This window comes from Ipomoea triloba, chromosome 7, assembly GCF_003576645.1.
Source record: "Ipomoea triloba cultivar NCNSP0323 chromosome 7, ASM357664v1".
Lineage (NCBI taxonomy): Eukaryota > Viridiplantae > Streptophyta > Magnoliopsida > Solanales > Convolvulaceae > Ipomoea > Ipomoea triloba.
Genome location: NC_044922.1, coordinates 13807185 through 13816492, shown reverse-complemented (window position 1 = coordinate 13816492; position 9308 = coordinate 13807185).

The window sequence follows — 9308 nt, the reverse complement described above, 5'->3', positions numbered from 1 at the left end:
GTTTGGTTATTTTGAATTAATATTTAGTGTTTATGCTATATCTACTTCTATCTATCTATCTATTTATATTATATACACTAACAAGAGTTAATAAAGTTACGCCTATAACGCGAACTAAAAAAATGTCGGTCAAATTATTTAATAAAATGAATGGTTCAGATTATTTTAATTTTAGTATTTTTTATGATTTTTCTTCTTTTCCCTCTATTATATTATTTTTTAATTAAATACCCAACATCCCGTTATTAGTATAAATTTTTAGTAACTGAATATTCCGTTAACTTTTAATTTACCATTAATTTCTATAAGAATGGTCCTAGGTTCGAACCTCATCCCAATCAGAGTTGCAATAATTGTTGAACATATACTACGTATATGTTAGAGTATATTATTGAAAAGTAAGTACCACTCTATTTACTCTTATTAAATTAAATTAATTAGTAGCTACAATAAAAAAAAATAATGCATATGCATTTCTTTAATTTAGAATTCGATGTCTACAATGTCTTTATTTAAAAAAATTATTCATTATCAAAAAATTAAAAAAGAGATATAATATCATTAGTTATATTGTCTTTATTTTTTACAATGCAAAGATTCCTTACCTTCAAATTCGTTAATTAATCATATTCACTACATTATTTATTGCTTTCTTTTTACACTATATATCTTGCACTATTGCAAAAATCTCCGCCTAGGCGCTAGGCGACCTTAGACCGTGGCAAATTGCTCCCTAGGTGTCCGCCTAGGTGGCCGGCCGCCTAAGCGATCACCTAGCGCCTAACTCGGCAGAGTTAGTCGAGTTAACTTGGGCGAGTCGGCCTTGTTAATTTTTTTATTATATTTGTATATATTTAAATTTATTTATTTATATAAATAAAAGAAGTAAGATATATATATATATATATATATATAATATGACATACACCTACATACATGCATTATTTTTTTGTTTTCATAGGTCGCCGCCTGGTACCGCCTAGGTGCTGCTTAGACCGCTTAGGCGCTAGGCGCTAGTATACCGCCCGACTAGCGCCTAGTGCCTATTGCAACCATGATATCTTGTAATTAAATATCAAAGTTATAATACAAAATAATGATATATATGTTTATTTACCAAGTATTCTATTAATAACATGGAAAAAATTAAAAAAAAAAAAAACAATTTAGAGCCAATCATATTAACTACTTGTGGAGATTTTTTGACAAAGAAGACATTCAAATAACCCATTGAATTGAAGCGGAGAACTACCCCGTAATATCTTTGGATTGCATCACAGTTGTTCACTTTAAAGGTATATCGTATTTCATTATTAATATGATTTAAAATGTATAAATTTTTACTACATTATCTAATCTTATTCTTTAAATAAACTATGAATTTCTCTATCCACAAGAACTCTTTCAACCATAATGGTTGAACCAAAAGTACCTCGGACAAAACACCTAAAGAACTTGTATGCTTTTATGCTAATAATAATATGTAAATGGTAATTAGATTATTATCTTACATAAATCTATTTAAAAATTATCATTAAAAATGTCAATGTAAGGCAATAGAACATTGTGACACACTTGACACATTGAAAAGATGTTGAGACTACAATATTGTTGGAATCAATCTTTTAAATTCAAAAAAGGAAGAAATTTCAAAAATAGCTATAGTTTCACCATTCATTAATCTTGTATGTAAAATACTTATTGTGCGTCCTTTAAATATATTAGAATTAATATAAATTTACAATTCATTTAATTTTCTACACTCAATCTGCTTGGATTAAAGGCGAAATCAGCATTAATCTTGACAACAAAAATATTTGGCATTTTGGATGTAGCCACTGTTTAAAAATATTTATACACAAAGTGACAAACTATTTAACTGCATGCATGCATTGTGGTGAAAAGGTAGCAATGTGTACTCCTAGATTATTATAATTGGCATTAGAATAGATAGGTGCCTAGTTGTTCTAGCCTTGACCATCCTATAAGATGGAGGTGAGATAATATTTAAAGGGAAAGGTTGATATTCAAAGCATTATATATGTTTCAATTAATGCATACTTGCATCCATTTTAACGATTCCTTGCTTTGATCAGGATAATAATAATATTTGACTAATAATAATTTTGATTTTAAAATGTTAAAACTATATATTATTAGTTATACTAGCAAAAGTATGCGTCTTGCATGAAAATTAATATCTATTTTCCCAAACACAACAATGATGTATATTGAAAATGATTAATGAGTATCAGTACATCAATGAAATTTCCAACCAAAGAGGTATTTTTTTGATTATATGATTTTTTTTTTTATCATGGGAACATGTGTTACCCAGGAAAGGTAAAATAACTAATTTCTCTACCTCACTCTGCGAGCACAAATGTCACGCGCCAAGTCATTAAGATAAGTCTCCTCGGCTCAGGAGTTGGTTCCAAAGATTTCCCAATCTACTTGTTGACCGGTTCCCATTGCTGGAAGAGCATCTGCGACCTTGTTTTGTTCGCAATAAATCACTCAGATACCAATCCTCCACTCCTTCTCTAGTCACGTGTTGCTTCCTCAATAATTTCCCTAATAGGACTCCTTTTCGTAGTAGTATGACTAATTAAGTTTGAGGGTTGGGAAAATCGAATTGGATAAAATTATCTTGTATTTTAACCAAAAATTTTTTGAGGTACAAAAATTAATTAATTATATAGGTTCAAATAAATTTATAATATGTTAAAATCAAAATATTGTTTGACGCCATATTAAATAAAATTTAATAAATTTATAATCAATTTAAATCTAGGGTTGTGTAAAACTCGTCCCACCCAAACCCACCATCGCATCAGAAGGGATATCCGAATTCGAAATCGGAAATCCAAACTGCTCCGCTATTTAAGGTATGCTTAATTAATTTGGGTTAGGTTATGATATATCATATGTGAACCCGTCCGAAACTTGAAGATTTATATGTGTGTGTGTATATATATACACGCACACATATAAAACGGCGTCGTTTGAGATTTGTATATATATAATCCATCAGCTAGGGTTTCTCATTTCTTCACATTTGCACAGTCACGTCATAGTTCTCTCTGTCTTCTCCATCCACCATTTCTCTCAATCTCTTAGACTTTCACTCTCTGGGTTCTCTACTTCTATCTTCGTCTCTGCTCTTCAATCTCCATTTCTCTCTTCCTCTCCGTGCAAAACTCGTGCCTCCCAAACTTCCCTTCTCTAGTTTGGACTCTGGTGGTAGCCTCGCAAGTCACAAAGGCGCCATTGTTGGCTGCTGCCGTTTTGGTCTGAACCTCTACTATTCGATGGTGACGCTAACGCTAGTGGAATCCCCTTGCCCGAAGTTGGTATTTGAAAGTTTGATTGCTAGAAGTCCTAGTTCTCAGAGAAAAAATTTGAGAAAACAAGTAATTCTAATTGTTTTTATATGTTCTGTACTGCTGTTTGCCTGTTAGTCTATTACTCTGTTAGTCTGTTCTACTAGGCTTCCTACTTCCTAAATAATTATTTAACATTTATAATATAAAATTATAATAAATATTGTCCAAATTAATTGCATTGCTATAAATATTACTTATTCCATTCCATGTAATACTACTAGCATTTAATGTTTATGCTATTTAGTTAGGAATAATGTTTTTCCCTCCTAATTTTACTTCCTAATATTTTGTTCTAATGTGATAGTGAAACTCTTTTTATTTATTGATTATCGTAAATGGGCCGACCTAACCTAGCATTTGAAAATGCAATCATTATTGTGTGGACCGTGGTCCACACATCCTAGCTATTCTTAGCATGATATTGGGAAATCTCAACTGTGTGGATCACATTCCTAAATACATAAATTATATTATTCTAACTCATAAAATACATTAGCACAAAAAATACATTATTCTAACTCGTAAAATATATTATCAAACCCAAAGTGCACATTTCAACACTGTAAAGTGAACTTTTAAATCTTATGGAGTGCAGTTTTTAACAATATATTATGCATCTCTAGATAATTATGAGGACTTTACAAAGTGCACTTTGGTTTTATTTGTTGTTTTCATTTTAATTTTGGTTTAGAGGTTCACTCTTTTACTCCTTAAGGTTTAGTATTTACGATTTAAGTTTAAAATTTAGTTTTTTCGTTGATATTTTAAAAGTTATTTAGAAATTCATTATCTATTGTTAAAAAGCGCATTGTATATTGTTATAAGTTGCACTTTAAAGTTGGACATAATTACATAAATGTCGTCGCATTTTTTTATTATATAAAATTGATCTGATTCGTTTGATTTTTACAAATGTAAAGCTGAGATTGATTCTAAGTTTTCTTTTAGGGTCATGTTCTCATGGGAGTGTGACTATATCATGTCCCCAAGTGAAATTTAAAAATCAATCTCGGCCTTTACATTTGTAAAAATCAAATGGATTAGATATGATTTAAAAAAAAAAATACAGTGGCATTATAGTAATTACCGCCAACTTTACAGTGAAACTTTTTAACACTATACAATACAAGTTTTATATACATCCAGCTGGCTGTTTCATGTATGCGTAAATATTAGTTGTTTATCAAATTCTTATTTGAAAGTAGGGGTGAGCAAGGATCCGCCAAATTCAATAAATCTGCTCCGATCTAATCTGTATCCACTTAAAGTGGATGGGATATGGATCCACTTAGTGAAAATCTGTCACTAGTGGATTGGATATGGATGTGACTTCTAAAAAATCTTATATATCCAATCTGCTACGCTAATACATTGCCAAAACGAAGTAGTTTATATTATATTATATATATATATAAATATATATATATATATATATATATATATATAAATCAAAAGTCTTGAAGTTTAGGAAGATTCAAAATAATATTTGAAATATTGTATTATAAATTATTTTATTTTTAAACTTAAAATCTGCCATTTAATCCGTATCTAATCTACTAAATCCGCTATTAGTGGATTGGATCAATTTGGATATGCACCTTTGTAGATGCGAATGCAGATGAGATTTTTCAAATCTGTCTTTAGCGGATTGAATGTGGTTTCTCCTGAAACCCGCTCCGCACTCACCCCTATTTGAAAGGTAGTTTAAAATTCTCTAAAATTAGAAAAATCATTTTTAGATATTTTATAAAGTTTTCATAAATTTATGGACAAAAATATTTCTCTAATGGAAAAAAAATTTCTGAGAATTTCAAAATAGAAAAATGTCATGCAAGAGCTAACGTCAGTCACTAGGCATCTCTCTCCTATATAACATTGAAACTTTAGTGTCTCTCTCCTAGCCTATATAACATTGAAACTTTAGTGTTCACCACCACCACTACTATTCAATCTTAATAGTTTACCTCTACATCTATCATCTAACAATTATTTACTATTCAATCTTAATAGTTTACCTCTACATCTATCATCTAACAATTATTTACTATTCAATCTTAATAGTTTACCTCTACATCTATCATCTAACAATTATTTACTATTCAATCTTAATAGTTTACCTCTACATCTATCATCTAACAATTATTTACTTATTAATTTCCACCACCACCGCCACCACCACTACTAATACTACTACTACTACTATTCAATCTTAATATTTTACCTCTACATCTATCATCTAACAATTATTTACTTATTAATTTACCTCTACATCTATCATCTAACAATTATTTACTTATTAATTTCCACCACCACCGCCACCCTAACAATTATTTACTTATTAATTTCCACCACCACCGCCACCACCACTACTAATACTACTACTACTACTATTCAATCTTAATATTTTACCTCTACATGTATCATCTAATAATTATTTACTTATTAATTTCCTTTCTTACGTTTCTCTAGAGGGCTAAATTGGCTACATTCCTTAGAGATTCAGATGCGTTCTCTGATCAGACGCTAAAAATATTAGTTGGAACTCGAAAGCTGGAGGTCTACTTTGACACAACTTTTTTCGCAGAATAGTGGGAAGAAATAACAACACATTTTAACATTAATACAACAGATGATGTTGTTTTATTCATAATGGATGACGATGTTGTACTGCTCATGGTTATTAGTCAATGTCAAGTTGAAAATATTTATCCTTGGTTGGTTGAATATTTCATTCATGTGCAGAAGCAAATTAAACTTATCGCCGCTCTTGTTACGCATAGGATCCGTGACGATCCGCACTATAAAGTTAAACACATACAAAGTGATTTGAAAAATGAGTACGGAATAGACGTGACGTATTGAAAGGCTTGGTACGCTCGTAAAAAATGCATTGAACAAGAGTATGTCAAATTTGGAGATTCTTACAATAAGCTGCCCCTTTTCTTGTAGTCGGTGCAAACAACAAACCCTGGCACGATGGTAGAGATCGAATACACGGAGTACAACCAAGGGGCCTCGCACTGCGATTTCTTGTATGCTTTTTGGGCTTTTAAGCCCGCCATAGACAGATTCCGATTTTGCTTCCTGGTTATTGTAGTTGATAGAACACATCTGTATGGAAAATACAAAGGCCACATCCTTTTAGCGGTCGGGATAAATGCTAATCGGAAAATCTTTCCACTCACATATTCAATTGTTGACTCTGAAAATGCAACCAGCTGGACTTGGTTCATGACACTACTCGCCACACATGTCTTCCCCGATCATGAGTAGGTGTGCATCATTTCGGATAGGCATGCTGGGATCGATGCGGCGTTCAGGGATTTGTCTGCATTACATCCCCCACGAGTCCAATGACAATATTGTCTTAGACACATCCGGAGTAACGTCATGACCCGAAATAGGAATAGGAGACTGCAAGCATTAATTTGGGAAGCTGGTACTGTAACCACACGTTGAGAATTTGGGAACAAAATAGAGAGAATGAGAGTTGAATAGCTAGCAGCATACAATTATCTAGCAAGTATTGACGCTGAAAAATAGGCGTTGTCTCACGATGGTGGTCATCGTTATGGCATTATGACAACCAATTCATCTGAATCGTTTAATAATTCTCTTAAGGGTTGTCGTATGTTGCCAGTGACTGCGCTTGCAAGACTCACTTTCCATAAAATAAGTATAATGTTCGCCAATAGGAAAACAACTGGCCAAAGAATGCCGGAAGCAAGGTTGCATTGGCCTAAGAAAGTTTTTCACGAGTTGGTACAACGAGAGCAACAAGCGTCCAATGCAACCATTGAGAGGTATAATGACTCAACGAGATTGTACGGGGTTGCTCTTAAAAGATGGCATGCCACACAACGTCCCATGCGATTTCATAAAGTTGTTTGAACGACTCTAGCTGCGATTGTGGAAAGTGGAACGCCAAGACCTCCTTACCTTGTGCACACATCATTGCAGCATGCCACTTTAAAAAAGTTATGTATGACACGTTTGTGCCAAATGTGTTCTCCATGGAACATTATATAGCGAGTTATGCAGCTGATTTCTTTCCACCGTGCAATGAAAGTCAATGGAAGAGTGAGTGCATTCTACTCCCACCGTCTTCCGCTAGACGAGATTCACATCCTGGCCAACGACGAACTCGTTCTTTCAAACTAAAATGGACGTTGGGAATACGACGACAATGTGACGATGTAATTATTGTTGGGCACGAACTCATGATTCAAACCAGTGCCCAGCGTTAAATTATCACTCGTATGGATTTCTTATTTACTTGCAAATATTGTATCACAAATCTGCAGTTTGTATTCAAAAAATTACTCATATTTACTAGATGACAGAACTACACTAAATATTTGAACCCTTATAACTTTTTATCACTACCAAAAATTAAATCTTCAAACTAACCAAACAAAATTTATTATGGTGAACTTAACTACATAAATATTTGATAATAATCAAATCGACTTTTTATATTTACCTTATTATAACTCAGTTTATACTTTTTATTCATTAACAAATCAATATATATTTATTAACTATACATAATCATTACTAATCATTAATATAATTATTACAATCATAAATAATTAGTTTAATCATTACCTAATGAATACTTTAAGATATCAAATCATAAAATTCTTTAATAATTATACAAAATTATTTTTAAACATTACTATCATAAATAAATATTTTAATCAACTATACATATGTGTATTTTGTTCCTTGTATTCTCTCGTGTTTTGATTTTTTTTTTTAAATAACAAAGAAAAAGCCTATGTCTTAGGCTTGTTTTGCATAAAGAGAATAGTCAAACAAGCCTAAGCCTTAGTATTTTTTTTCCTGATTGAAATCCCACCTCATTCCGTCCCTGTTTGAAAAACCATGCTAAATTCGCTCCCCGATGAATTAATGATTCCAAATTTTATTCATCATAAAATTTTTATGTGAACAAAATGGGTTGTAATAAGCTGTACATTTTCTAGCTTGTATAAATTAATTAAATGATATAGTTTTGATTATTAGATGTATACATAGTTAATTCTAAATTCTTTTCTAAAGGACATTTTTAACAAAGAGATAATAGTGTTGAATTTATTAAATTAGAAAACATTTATTAAACATCTCAAAATATACGTTAGAAAAAATAGCATATTTTGTCAATATATATATTATACAAAATAGTGACTTTAATCCTTCAATTATTTTATAAAACAGTAGTTCTGGTCTCTGACCAAAAAACAAACTGTTAAAGTTCATCACATTTGCATTGAAGATGTGAAGTCTATTAGTCAATTGCCATATCATAAAAAGGACCAAAATTGTCACATTGTGAAAAGCAATATGATAAGTAAGACTTGTGTCGATAATTCTTTGGTGAAAATTGCTATCTTGTATAAAAATTAGAGATAAAGTATGCTAATTTCCTAATCTATACTATTAATAAAAACAATATTCTTGCCAAGGACCTTGTGGTCCAATGGCATCAAACCCTTCCCTTTATACGGGAGGTGGTGGGTTCGAGCCTCAGTGACGTCCTTCCTATCCCTAATACAATTCTAAATTAAAATTAAAATTCCTAATAAAATACAGATGCTCATCTATATATTGTAGAATTTGCAATCTTGATCTTTCCCATTTACGGATGCTCATGTAATTCGGTAAAAATGGTGGTTACTATACTTGAATAAATCCTCAATTATTCATTCCATTTCTTCATTTTATAAAAAGTGGGTCATTGTATCATTGATTTTTTATTCCAATTATTACTAATCTTTATCATTAATTGCACAATACTAATTCACACTTATTAGTTAAAAAATGGTGATTACTATACTTGAATAAATGAAATAATAATATTAAATTTTGTAGCCTCGATTTAAAATCTATTATGTTAATATAATAATAATAATAATAATA